At 46.4% G+C, this 14,515-nt stretch overlaps 1 protein-coding gene across 13 annotated transcripts in view; it reads left to right on the plus strand.

Annotated features, from left to right (window-relative positions):
• The window catches only part of NEDD4L (NEDD4 like E3 ubiquitin protein ligase), a 2,900,454-nt gene that overhangs the window by 2,712,344 nt on the left and 173,595 nt on the right, over nucleotides 1-14,515 (plus strand). The window lies entirely within an intron of this gene.

The raw sequence follows: 14,515 nt of genomic DNA on the forward strand, positions 1-14,515 counted from the left end.
CTCAATGGACAGCAGGCTGGTGACACTGAAGACAGTGCTTTTGGTGGCGTTTACCTCTGCATTCAGAGTTAGCGTGCTTCAGGCGTTGTCATCATGCAAGCCCTTCACGTTTCATAATTACAAGCTCATCTTGCGCACTCATCCAAACCTCCGCCCAAGGTGGTCTTTCTGTTCCATTTAAATTAGGAAATCTGGTTGCTGGTGTTCTTTGCGAACCCGCAGTCGGAGGCAAAAAGGTGTCTGCATTCTTTGGACCACAAGAGGGTCCTCAAGTTCTACCTCTCTGACAAAATCCTTCAGGAAGTCTGAGGTCTGAGACTTTGTTTGTCACTGTTGGGGACTCGTCTCCCGGCACTCAGGCTTTCAAAGTGCCTTTTGCCCGTTGGATGATGCAGGCCATTTCAGAGGCCTATACGGCCCTGGCCAAACCATTTGCTCAGGGGATTCATGCCCATGTGGTCAGAGCTAAGGCCACCACCGTCGAGTGTCAGAGGCATGCTTCTTGGGATGTGATCTCCATGGCGGCTACTTGAGCCACTCATTCGGCTTTCTGTAAACTCTACGCCGTGGATACCAACTCTAGGCATGATGCAGAGTTTGTTTAGGTGGTTCTGAATAACCTTTTTGCTTCGTCCTAGATATGAAGAGGGTTGTCACGACTCCACCCTATGGTCTTGTTCGGTGGAATCCCCCAGAAGGATGGGGGAAAGGGCACGGGATGTATGAGTCATTAAAGTTACTCACCGTAGTGACTAGAGTACTCATAGTCCCCTTTCCTCCATACGTCCCACCCACCTTCCCATGCTTGTATGCCGAGGGTTTATATGTAAAAAGTGTAGCCAGGTATCTAAGCGTCCGATGTGGTAAAAGGGGACTGAAGTGAGGCACCCGAGGACGGGGCTTTGGGGGTGTGAGGGGAGGGTTCCCGGGGCCGCACCCCATGCATTATACTAAATTTAAAGGGGAAGCTCAGTTTTCCGCTGCCAAAAGTTCCGTTACTGTCCCCCTGTTGGGGGACACCCACTAGGATGGAGGAAAGGGGACTAAGGACTATGAGTACTCCAGTCACTGAGGTGAGTCATTTACATTTTTTGGCAACAGTTAGACTTTTAGCACGCAACTGAATTTTTGATGTTCTGCTCTAAGTAACCTATATGGCTACCAGGGTATGAGACATGTAAAGTGTCAAATGTTTTCACTGGGTGAGTTTTGTCTGTCAAACTTGCAGGCTGGTGGTAGCACTTACTTTGAAAGCTTCACAAGGGTAGAATCCACCTGCTTTCTGAAAAAACGCGAAAATGCCATCTAGTGTTTTTAAAGCCATGTGATCTGGCAAATTCTTTGTTTACCACCTTTTTTTCACTGAAGGATTCTGCAAAGTTCCCTCTATGTGAATGGCATCCTGCTTAAAGCTGTATCCTTGTGTGTGTACTGTAGCGGATCAGGAGGAGGACTTAGACTCTCAGAGGGCATCTTTAAAATTACTTTTTTATATTAGTTTATTTGTAAGGCGCCAAAGCCAGAGGGCATCCAGGCGCCATAAGAGGAAAGAAGGAAGGACAGTACCCTGTCTAATTTTACTGGTTAACCATGTCAAGATTACGCAAACAGAATGGTCTTTATCTGTTTCCAGAAGAGCAGATGGTCTGGTCAGCTGTATTTTGTAAGAGTTCAGGTAGGGCATTCCAGGCCTGTGTGCCTGTACATGAAAAGCACAGTCATTACCACATGCTCTTTTGACTCGGTCTACTTGTAGAAAACTAGCCTTAGCTGATCGAAGGGTTCTACTAGGTATATATAGTCTCAGCCTGTTCTTAAGGTATACAGGAGAATCACCATAGACACACTTGTGACAGATGGTCAATAGCTTGAACTGTACTCTGGCCGTAACTGACAGCCAGTGGAGAATCCTCCTGGCTGCTGATGTAGACTCCAGGCGATTCATCTGAAAAACAATACGCACAGCAGTGTTCTAAATCCTTTGGAGTTTTTGAAGGTCTGTCTTCCTGGCTCCCCCTAAGAGGGCGTTGCAATAGTCCACTCTCTGGAGTATTATGGCTCAAACTACCACTTGGCGAAGCCCTTTCAGATGGTAATTTGTGTTTTTTACAATTGTGTCTACATGAACGCTGTTGTCCAGGCTGGCCTCCAGATAAGTACCCAGGGTCTTCAGCATGTGCACCACTGGGATCTGGCATCAATCAATCAGGAAGCTGATGTAGGAAGGGCTCAGCTTCTCTCTGGCTTGTCTAGGGCTGTAAAGCATTAACTCCGTCTTAGGGGCGTTAAGGCATAGCCAGTTGGTCGACATCCAGCTTTTAACCATCAAGTAAACCAAGTCTAATGCCTGTTGGTCTTTTCTATGGTCCCCACAGACCTCCAATACCAACTGGAAATCATCTGCATAATTGCAGAAGAAAAGGGCAGGTTTTCAAGGTCCATACATAGTGGAATAATGTAAATGTTAAAGAGTAGGGGGCAAAGGCAGGCCCCCTGGGGGACTCCACAGGCAGTAATCTCAGCATCAGATGCGCTGCTGCCCCAGTGTACTCGGGAGCTACGTCCCTCAAGAAAAGATGTGAGCCAAGTTATAGCCTCCTTTGAGAGGCCTCCAACAGTGGCCCTCCGGTCATGCAGGATCCCGTGGTCTAGCAAGTCGAAAGCTGCTGATAGATCTAATAGCGTCAGCAGCCCCGACTTGCCAGACTCCAACCCGGAAAGCATATGTGTTTGTAGGTCCAGCGGAGCACTCTCGGTGCTGTGGAAGCTGCGGAACCCCGATTGTTTTTTATGAAAAATACCCATTTCTTACACATATTAAGTTGTAGTGTGAAAACCTGACTATCCCTATTGTTATGGGGTATTCCCTACCTATTTTACTAACTAAGGTGCTCGTCAGTCGTCTTGTAATGTCCAGAAAGAGAGCCCAGTGTCCAAAAATGAATACCATCTAACCCTACCACAAAACTGAACCAAAATGGACAGGAGAATGTCTCCTGTCAGGTGCTTCTTGCACTGTTTTCTTTAGTATTTAAACTCCAGTTTCATATGTAAATTTCAAATAGTCTTTCATGACTCCTTGTATTAGCTAATTCAACTCCCTCAACAGGCTCTTGCTGCTCCCTTTCTTTGGTGCAACAATGTTTCTCGTGTCTGGTTGATTTTGCTAGTTTCTCATGAAGGCTTTATGGGCCTTCTGCTAGTTATCATCTGTTTTATATACCATTTATTCACTTCGTACTCAGGGCTAACATTCCCTTCTTTCCAGGATAATACTGTTTTTCCTTGTAAACTGTTTATTATAAAGACTTTCCAGTCTTCCTCACTTCTCTTGAAAAGTATTCTCATCCAGTCATTTTGGTAGCAACAAATCCTTTTCTCTTCCAGCTCTATTGGATTCCCTTTCAGTGTGGGTTATGATTCTCTTTCTTTCAATTTTACAGTTCAAATTTGTTAGATTAACTTTCTCACGTTTCTCGTTGTACTGGGACTAGTTTTAATGTTCCTACAATGATCCCTGCCTCGGTTCCTCCCAAGCTTCCCCTTACCTTCTCTTTCAGGTGGGAATGTTTTGGGTTGCTTACGATTAGTTTACCTCCAGGCATTCTCTCTTCTTTCTTCCCCTCTTCACTGTCGCCTTCGCCTGACACGAATCATCTTCTCTCCCGGCTTCAGTATTCTTCACTGGGGGACCACATGAGCTGAAGTTGTTTCCCCTTGGCGGTCTCGGCGTAGTTACCCCGGCAACCTGTCCACCACCAGAATCTCATGGTCACACCACCACCGCTACTCTGCCTCGTTCGGGGTCGGTGTCTTATCTCCTTCAGCCTCCAAGTGGATTGCATCTCTGTTGATGGTTTCCAGCAAGTTTGGACTTTGCGGGCTCTGCGCTCACCCCACTGCCTTGCCCTTCCAGCTAGCATGACAGCACAATCCTCTCTCCCTCTCTTTTCCTTCTCTGGAGTTAATAAATACTCCTTAAATCCACTTGTCCCATAGAAGAAATGAGGTTGACATTCCCTGGTTGGAAAGCCACCTGTGTGTCTCATCTGGTGGAAACTGTTGGATGACCCACCTCTTCAGCCAGCTGTTGCTTCCTAGATTATCCATGACCATGTTCAGAGCTGGGAGAGAAACCTCTTCTACCTGTGCTGGAATACAAACAGTATTAATATTTCCTGCTGTTGCAAAGTGCTCCATCATGAAACATCTTCTGCTTCTGTCCTTCAAGCGTCTTTCCACCGTTCTGTACCGCTGTCCTGTGTCGACCAGGGTATCCTCTGATATCATTAATCATTGCTCTTCCCCGGTTCTGCTGCGGGCATATGCAGCTTTTGTCATCTCGTGGTACTCTTCCAACCGTGTTGACATTTTTTTCCTCCTAGCAACTCCGCTTGCAAACCCTTATGCAGGAACCTTCACAAACTGGGGCCATGACCAAAACTGAATCCTGACAGTAATATTGACCCCTACACCCATGACATCTGAACTTTCTCTTTCAAGCTGTCTGGTCCTCATTCTGTGGGACTTCTGACTTCTTTTCTGTATCGGGTCCTTTTTTCTTGTACCTTGGGGCTTTTCCAGCCGTCCTTTTCGGGAGGCCCTCTGACCACGACATATACTGCATCTGGGACTTGGCTACAACTCTGCAATCTTCTTTTAAAGGCTCTTAGGCCATTCATCCTGGGTATGGATCTCCTCTTGTCAGGTCATCCATCTTCACTAGCATGAAGATTGCTTTCTCTGCAGCTCCCCCAAGACTCAGTGAAACGATGGGCACTTACACCATAATAGGGAAACCAAATGGTTTTATTTAAGTGCAATAGTAAGCCCACCGGCTCTGCCAGCAACACAACAGTTATGATCCTTACACATTCTTCCCAGGCATCTTTCACTTTACATTCCATGTTCTGTGTTCTGCAGCCAGTCCAGATATGGGGCATAGAACACAAAACCCAATCATGGTTGGTTGCACAATAAATATACAATAAGATATTACACTCAAATATACTTTTTATACTATTTTTTTTATTGAATAACTGTTAGCTGGTAATTGAGTTTGTCCCTTTCATCTCAATGGACAGACTTTCTAAAATATTCTAAAAAGTTTACTTACCTGTGCGTTTGACTAGTTCTTAAGACTGTGTGGAGACTTTAGTGACAATTTGCTATATGTTGTATATTACTGCTTTCCATTTTTAAGTACTTACCTGTGTTTGTGCCATCCCTAGTGGACAAAACAGGCTACAGCACAACCACTGAGGCTAAAATCAGAGGCCTTAACAAAAATGTCCAACTTTTTTTATTGGAATTTCTGGAACTGCTCTGGTGTGCATGAGGCTGTGGGGGGACAGTACCGATGCAGGAACTAAGATATTAGCTGATTCCTCATCTGATTCTGATTCCATTGGTTGAGGGTGATCAGAGAACGAAATACATGGGTAGGTTCCCAACACATGAACTAAATCAATATACAAACAATGTATTAACTAGACTTCAGACATTTGGACCCAGTGAGTAGAAAACTGGACCCAAAAATAAACAATTGTAACCTCTTGACTCAAAAGTCCTTCACCATGCCTACATTGTTTGACAATTCTTGAACCCACCAGGGCTGCAGATACAAATGTTAATTCTCACATAGAAAAACAGAGAAAAAGTCAAAAATACTGTTAACTTATTTTTGAGCAAAAAAATAAATATAGATCAAACACAAAATGCATTTCATTACTTTTCAATGAACCATCAATTTGAATCAGTTGATTATTTAGGATTTCAGAACTAAGTTCATGTGCAGGTCAACGTCTTAAATGAATTTCATCGGACCAGAGAGGTGCCCATTTAAAGTTTCAAAATATGGAGGGACCTGAATCTCCTCTTGCGAGATGTTTCGGCAACACTCTTTTTTTCATTAACCTATTGCCTTCCTCAGGACCAATTGTTCAATATAGTACCCTGCGTATAAAAATAACATAAATGAGTTATGTATATTTGTGCAATTATTCCTTTGCAATGTAGCCATAACATAAAAAGATGATGTTGCTGGACTGACCTCTGTCATCTACATCTACTGCGAGGGTGGTCAGAGAACACGTAGGAACTGCTGCCTGGATGAGGAAGAGCTCCTCGAGTAGGGCCTCCTCCTGTACTCCTCCTCCCATTTCTCAGAATGCCGTTAAGACTTCTCAACGTATCTGTCCATAATACCTTCTTTGGACCGGTCAATCTGAACCCTAATCCCAAATATTCTCAACACATACTAAGACATTGAACTATGGAAGTTGTTGAACCTACGTTTATGGGGTTGGATCATTGTTATTAAACTGACTGTTCTTCCTACATTTCTATACCAACCACCCTCAGTGTTACAGTGGGCTTAAAAAAGTGAAAGAAAAAACCCTTATGGGGGGGTTGGCTACAGGGCCATGCAGTAGGACCTGTTTCTCCGGAGGCTCCTGATGATCCGACATTATCTGACAAAAATGCAGCACTAATAACGAGTGTCGGTGCACACGAGTGGAGTGGCATATCCATGAAGTTATGGTGCTGCCCTGCGTGTGAGTTAAAATGTGCTAATGCAGGCACTGAACGAAAACAAACTAAAAGAAGTTTGGAAAAGAAGCAATACGGGTGAAACAAAATGGCCGGCGCCACCAAACAATGGATTGGGCAACACTTGACAAACACAGAGGAAGATTGGTGCGAGATGGCCGGAGGAAGCCTTAACTAGATTTATGCTGGTGAGCAGGCCCGCAGCAGGAGCGAGCAACGTAAAACAGATCAAGGCCGTGGACTGGAGGGAGCGGCGTGAAACGAGCGCCCAGGGTGAAACTGACGCGCCATTAGGCAGCTCCGACGAAGAGGAGGGACACCCTGCGGCTAAGGCTGTACGAAGTGCGGAAAATGTAATGAGCACGGAAGACCAGGACAGTGAAGCTATTCGCTTAAGGAGAATTGCTACAGTAAACAAATACTTTGTAACTCTGTGAACTGTGGTGGAGTGACTAATGGCCATAAAGTTTGCGCGCTGTAGAACAGCCCAGTGATAAGTTGCCACATAATTGCAAAACGACACCACAATATCCCACAATACGAGACAGAAGCATGAAGCTTTGAAGAAACTCTGTGCGACGTGGCGCTGCTCATAGAGACTGCAAATAGTGAGCATTGTAGTGCGAAAAGACACACCACGGCGAGGGATGAAAATGGCAGCTGGGTCCTTAGAATAAAGGACACACAGATGAGGAGGTGGAACACTCTCTGAAAAAGACTGCTGCCTCGCTTGAACTGCAGACGCCAAAGTGTCGTACTTGCGACAATCCCTGGAGGATGCCCACTGAAACAACAAACACCACAGAATCTCGCTACCTGAAGCGCGGAAGGGCCCAAAGGGAGGAACAGCACTAAACACCAGAGGAACCCAGCGATCACAGCTGGACAACACCAGACTCACCACAGCTCCAAGCAATTGTGCCTGTGTGAATGAGAACCGGCGTGCCTTGGGGAAGGATGCTGCAGGCAGCCGTGAGAACACCAGCAGGGGTGTGGGGATGGCTGCGGAGCAATGACGTTGAGGGATCCCCTTCGCCTTGGCATAAACGCAAGAGAGGCGGACGGAAGGACTGTGGAGCGGGAGAGCGAAAAGGAAAAGCTGGTGACATAACAGCGGGAAGATGATGGTAGAGCGCAGGGGCCCCCCATGAACTGCACAACCATTGCGCTCTGGAGAACGGCTGCGTGAGCCACAATAGTGTAACAGAGCCGCCCCAGCTGTACCACCCCTCGTCTTTTCTACCTCAGCAGTGCCCCATCGGGTTGGGGGTGAGTAAAAACGATAGCTGCCCAAGGCACTCCACACAAACGGAGTAGACAATGGACAGTGCCCAGTGGGATAACATAAAATAAATACTAGCCCGGAGGAAATTGCAGCAGGAACACTGGACCCACCCGTCCAAACGACTGCTGACCCGGAGGGACACTAAAGAACCTCCACAATTCGGGGCAAGTGGCCTGGGGAGAGCAAGGCCACGCGGTGGCCTAAAATACGGGCGGAGCGGCTGGAAGCCCTGAGAAGTGTCGCAGCCTATATGAAGGTATAGCTAGAAGGTCCAGGCCCTAATGCATCAACACCACTAAGGCAACAAAGGGTATAGTGGCCACATTGCTACGGTAGGGAAGGCAGCAGCAGAAGAGTAGGCCCAGCCATAACGCTACACTCATAAAATAATGCTATATGGTGCCCACGAACAGTAGCTCAAACATGACACAGCCATCCTGGGCGCTGGCGGATCGTGCTGTTCGCTGGGCAGGGCTAAATACCACAAAGCACACAGTAGACGGGCCACCTTCTGTGACCAAAATCAACCTACCCCTTGGTGATGGCAGCAGGCGAGTCGGGGTGCCCCCATGTGTCACACTGTAAGAGATGACAAGCAGGCCCAACGGAGCGGACACATGGAATGCCCATAACTATGGAAGAGATAGCAGGCAGTCAAGCAACAAACAAAGCATCCCGCACCTAGCAAATGTAACCTCAGCCTAGATCCCTGCACCCAGCAAAGCTGGAAGAAATATCAAGCTGTATCCTGGACCAGAGCCCGCAGCTACAAAGGACCACGAATCAGAAGGGCTCCCCCGTGCGGAAATTTGGGATTGCGGCCCTGTTGAGTCGCATAAGTGGCCTGACGTGACAGCGGAAGGACACCATAAGCAGGCCTGCGTATGTGAGTGGAGCAGGAGACTGGCGCGGTGCTGAGAAGACGCACCCTCACTGAGAGGACGTGCAAGATCTGGGGTGTCAAGAGCAATTGCTCTTAAACGGGGCAAAGGAAAAGGCAAACAACCAACAATGGACATATTTGCAAAACAGCAACAGTCCCCTGGCACGCCGGCACAAACTCTGGCCACAACATCGGAAGGGGGGGTCCCACCAAGGGATGATCACCTGATTCTTGCAGCCATAACGGAACTAAAATCCTCCTGGGGGACAGCAATGGCAGACCTGAAGGCGTCACTGGAAATCAAGATAGACTCGATAGGAATATAGAGGTCAACCTGTTGAGACAAGATGTGAGAGCACTGGCGGAATGGACAAGTAGCCTGGAGAGTGCGGTGAAAACCAACACAGATACAAGCGCCACCAATACCAAAGAAGTCCACATATTGAAACAGGTGACCAACCTGGAAAACCGAGCAGAGGAAGCGGAAGGGCGAACAAGACGCAACTACATACGCGTGGTTGGCCTGCCTGCAGAAGGAGGAGGCTCGGCCCCAACAGACTATGTGGAAAATATGATAATTCAGGAAATAGGCGCCAGCCGGCTCTCCCAGGGATTTGTGATTGAACGAGCACATAGGGCCCTGACGAAAAGACCCCAGCCCGGGGCTCCCCCACGTGCGATCATAGCAAAGATCTTGAACTACAGAGACAGAGAAAAGATCCTGGAATTCTTTCGGAAAGGTGGAACTATAACGAACATCACTGCATAGCCGGACGACACCATGTTGGTACAAAGACAGTGTTATAGCTACATGGCAGTGAAGAGAAGACTACGAACGGTTGGTTTCAAATATATGCTTTTGTACCCCGCAAAACTCAAGATCCTACACAAGGGCAAAGTACATTTTTTTGAAACCCTGGACGAGGCAGAGCAATGGCTGGACGCCCAGGGTTGTCAAGAGTCTAAAGAGAGGCTGGAGCGAGATGGACAGGATAAGTGATCCGATGCTCCATATGATAATGTTGGGGGGAGAGATATTACAAGTAATGATGCCAGAGGGGGCACGAAGGGTACATTATAACAGGGCCGGGGCTAAGTAACTGGCACATCCGATGTATGGATTTGTTGGACTGGAATATAGAAGTGTGCATGCCAGATAAAAATTGGAAGTGCACAGTGATTCGGAGTTAATACAGGAGCCACAGGAGATAGCGACCTATCCCCAAGAGGCAGAGTAGTAGAGACACCACTAGGGCGATATCTCCCTGCAGTGTCCTGAGTACAGGCAATAGTCAGGAAAAAGGACTAGATGCAGGGGTGCCTGAGATCCAAGGATTGAGCTGGGCATCAGCTGGGTTGGGGGCGGGAGGGAGGGGAGTTACAGTTGGGGTTGGGAAGGTCGGAGGAGGGAGGGAAGTTGGGGAAGTAGCAAAGTTAAAGGGAAGGGATAGTTTAAAGTTGGGGAATGAGCTTACATACACGATAGATTTCAAGCAAGATCGGGAGACTTACAATGGGAGGAGCGGGAAGTACTCGGATTATGGTAGACCTTAAAGCAATCACTTGGAATGTTAGAGGGCTTAACAGCTACCTAAAAAGGAATAAAGTTATGATGCATCTGCGTAGACAGAAAATAGATATATCCCTTATACAAGAAATTCACTTTACAAAAGAAAGATTAGAGGTGATCCAGAAGAAGTGGAAGGGGACAGTGATTGGATGGACATACTCAGCCTATGCTAGAGGGGTGATTACCTGGGTGGCACCGCATGTTCCATTCCAGGTACTAAAGTCCACAGTGGAAGCAGATGGGAGCATGGTTGCAATAAGGGGGCTGGTGGAAAATAAAGAAATATGCATCATAAATACATATACCCCGAACCAGGACACGGTGTCATACTTCAAGACCCTATATAACAAAATGAGCATGTACCTGGGAGGGGCCGTGACATGGGGAGGTGACTTTAACTGTACACTAAACCCAGAGGTAGACAGATCAGATAATAAAATAGATGGACCCTGCAGCCAAGGCATTGCAGCTATTGCTGACAGACTTCAAGCTCGAGGATGTATGGAGGGTGCGCCATCCACAGGACAGACAGTATTCACATTATTCAGCCCCACAAAATGTGCATACTAGGCTGGATTATATGTTTGCCACACAGGAGCTACTGGTGGAAATAACACAGACAGAATACAAAGCGAGGGTCCGATCAGACCTCTCACCGCTGGTCCTAATGTGGCAATATTGATCCCCAAGAGCTAGGATACCAACATGGCACCTCAGAGCCGAAGCACTAAAAGATATAATGTTCAGGGAGGATTTGAGAGAAGAAATAGTAAGTTACTTCGAGATCAACACGGGTAGTGTCAAGTCCGCTAGTACGCTGTGGGAAGCCTTCAAAGTGGTGGTGAGAGGGATAGCTATCGCTAAATCCAAAGGACTACAAGGAGGGATATTGACACATCTCCAGGAAACAGAAGCCAAGTTAGAAATGGTGTTGAGAAAAGAGTTTAACACCAAGGATGATACTGAAATCATACTCGGGTTGCAACAGAAATGTGCTGAACAATGGGGAAGACTGTGCAACCTAAATTACAAAAAGTATGTAGAGAGACAACATGCGGGTGGAGACAAACCAGGGAGGATGCTGCCATGGTTATATAAAAACAAAACCCCCAGACTTACAATCAGGGTAATAATGAGGGAGGATGGGCAGATAGTGGACACCCAAGAGGGCGTGAATCGCGAGTTTCTAGAATACTATCAACAACTGTATGGGGATGTAGGAGGGAGTGACCACAGAGAAATAAGGGAAACATTGGAAGACATAGGCATGCCAAAAATCAATGCGGAAGAGCGAGAAAGTTTAGATGCCCCGATTACTCTAGAGGAACTAGAAGAGGTGGTAGTGCAGACACTGGTGTCACCAGGAATCAAATTTAGGAGGGGCACAGAGGGGGCCAACGACAAAAGTAGGGGGGCACAGACAAAAGTAAGGGGAGAACATGGTCACTGCTCGTTTTACGTAAGGGAGGCACATGGGGGGGCACAGGGTTTCACAGGGTGGGCCCTGTCCCCCCAAACCCTCTAGCGACGCCACTGAGTGCAGCTACCCACAAGTAAGACACTGGGGGCCGACGGACTCCCTAGTGAATTTTATAAAATGTATAGAGATGAGGTGGTTCCCCCGCTCTTAGCGATGCCGAATGAAGCATATGAAGCCGGAAGGTTGCCAGAATCCTTGAGAGAGGCGATCATCATACCACTGCCTAAACCCAATAAGCCTGGCACAAATTGCGAATCCTTCATACCGCTATCAATGCTTAATCAAGATAGCAAAATTCTCACAGCGGTTCTGGCAAATAGAATGAGATGGGTCATTACTAAATTGATACATCCTGATCGTTCCACATAGGAATATATCTGATCACCTTATACGACTTCACCGAGTTATAGAACACACGAAAGAAGACACAGGCGAGATGGCAATTGTATCGTTGGACGCAATAAAAGCCTTTGACTCAGTTAAATGGCCCTTGCTGATTGCAACCCTGTCTACTTATGGGATAGGGCCTGGGTATCTTAAATGAGTCAAATTGCTGTATAGTGCACCACTGGCCAGGGTTAAAAGAGGAGCAATAATATCGGAGAGGTGGCAATTTAGCAGGGGCACCAGACGGCGATGTCCGTGATCCCCTATGTTGTATATATTGGCGCTAGAGACCCTGGCGATATATCTAAGGCAGAAATATGACATAATAGAGATTAACATAAAAGAGGAGTCGCACTTAGTCTCCTTATACGTCGACAATATGCTGTTGTACTTACGATACCCCGAAGAAAACCTCAAATATATTCTAGAAGTGATGGAACGATTTGCGTTGCTATCTGGCATAGCTATAAATCCCAATAAATCGTGTATGTTTCCGCTGGGTAGGTATGTGGGGATCCCACTAGATCTATTACCGATTGTACAAATACCATGGGAGATGTAGACGTTTAGATATCTTGGGATAGACATATATCATACTGTGGAGGCAGAGCACCAACATAACACTGAGAAAGCGGTTAAAACATAGAAAACAGTATGAGATTCTGGGCAAAGCTCCCCTTGGCGATGATGGGAAAGAAGGGCCATGTTGAAGATGGTAGTTCTACCAAGACTATTGCAATATTTCGGGAACATACCATATCTGATACCAAAGCGGTTTTTCTTTAAGATACATAGCATATGTAGAGAATTTCTCTGGCACGGGACGAGGAATAGAATTGCCCTTTGGAAGTTACAAGATTTGTATGATAAAGGGGGTATAAAGCTGCCAAACTACGAGATCTACTATCTAGCTAGTCAACTGCAATATGTGGCAAAATGGCTATCAGAAGATCCAACCTCAGAATCTTGATTGTTTAGACTGGAATGTGTCCCATTCTTCCTGAAAGAGATGATATGGCTGCCCAAATTCGATAATAAAGGGTGCCCAGAGATGATGATATTGGGATGGAAAGTATGGCATAGGGCCGGTCAGGTAATGGAGAACCCAACCCCGTGTTCCCCGTAAGTGCCACTCGTCACGTTGACGGGAAAAGAAAGCCAACTAATGAAGATGATTAGAAAGCATTGGGAACCGGTAGGGATAGCAACATTGGGAGACACTTGGCAAGAGGGGAGGATAAAAGAATTTGAGATGTTGGTAGAGGAAACGGGATTGCATACGGGACAATATGTTACATATCACAGAATGGTGCGGCGGATCAAAAAGACATGGTACGAAATAGTACTAGAGGAGCAACTGGACGCTGTCATAGAAATGATATACGATATAGCAGAAGGAGGGCACGAGATATCCAGGATATATGAGCTGGTGATGTCCAAAGTAGGTAAGGAAGTGATACAACTGAGACAGGACTGGGAGGAAGAAGTGGGTGCCCTAATGAGTGATGGGATGTGGGAACGGGTCCAAGGATACCACAAGGAAGTGTCAAGGAATGCGAGGCTACAGCAAATACAATTTTATATATAACCCACAGGGCTTATATGACACCCCAGAGGATAGCTAAATTTAAAATCGCAGAACGACAAATATGCCCCAAATGTGGCGAAGAAAAAGCCGGGATGACGCATATGTTCTGGGCATACCCAGAAATTGAGAAATTTTGGCGAGAAGTAGCCCACAGATCAGAAGAAAAAGGGATTAGGATAAATGTTGATATAGTATGGGCATGTCTGCTAGGAGGGTTCCCCAGATCACATAAACTAAAACATGTAAGCAAATTAAAGGATTTGGCATATATACTTGCGAACCGTAGAATTGCCATGGGATGGAAGGCATGCTACAGACCAAGGATAGAAATCTGGTGGAAAGACCTTCAAAAATGGGCAGAAGCTGAAACAGCTGTGTGGCAAGAGGCTAGCAATAGAGGAGGGGAGGAAGAGGCAGAAACCCCGATAGCCTGGAAACATTTGATAGCTACACTGTTTGGACCCACTCAGGACTGGTTGTGTGTTTGTTTGAGATAAAAATCAATAAAATTGTTTTTTTTTTAAAAAACCATATGCCTATAATGCAAGGTTAGAATGGGCAATTTCACTCAAGCTGCAAATGTCAGTGCCATCTAGCAACCATCCCCAGTAGTTTACTTCCAGTTCACGGCCACGCAAGTCACAATGGGGATGCAAATTAGATGAGATTTTCATTTTTGCTATATGTTAGATGCATTTCTCGATGTGTTTTCCAATCTCAAAACAAAGACCAAATGCTAGGACTTCAGGAATTCTGAGGTATGATGTGAA

This window comes from Ambystoma mexicanum, chromosome 6p (assembly GCF_040938575.1).
Source record: "Ambystoma mexicanum isolate Mex_15411 chromosome 6p, UKY_AmexF1_1, whole genome shotgun sequence".
In the NCBI taxonomy this organism is placed as follows: domain Eukaryota; kingdom Metazoa; phylum Chordata; class Amphibia; order Caudata; family Ambystomatidae; genus Ambystoma; species Ambystoma mexicanum.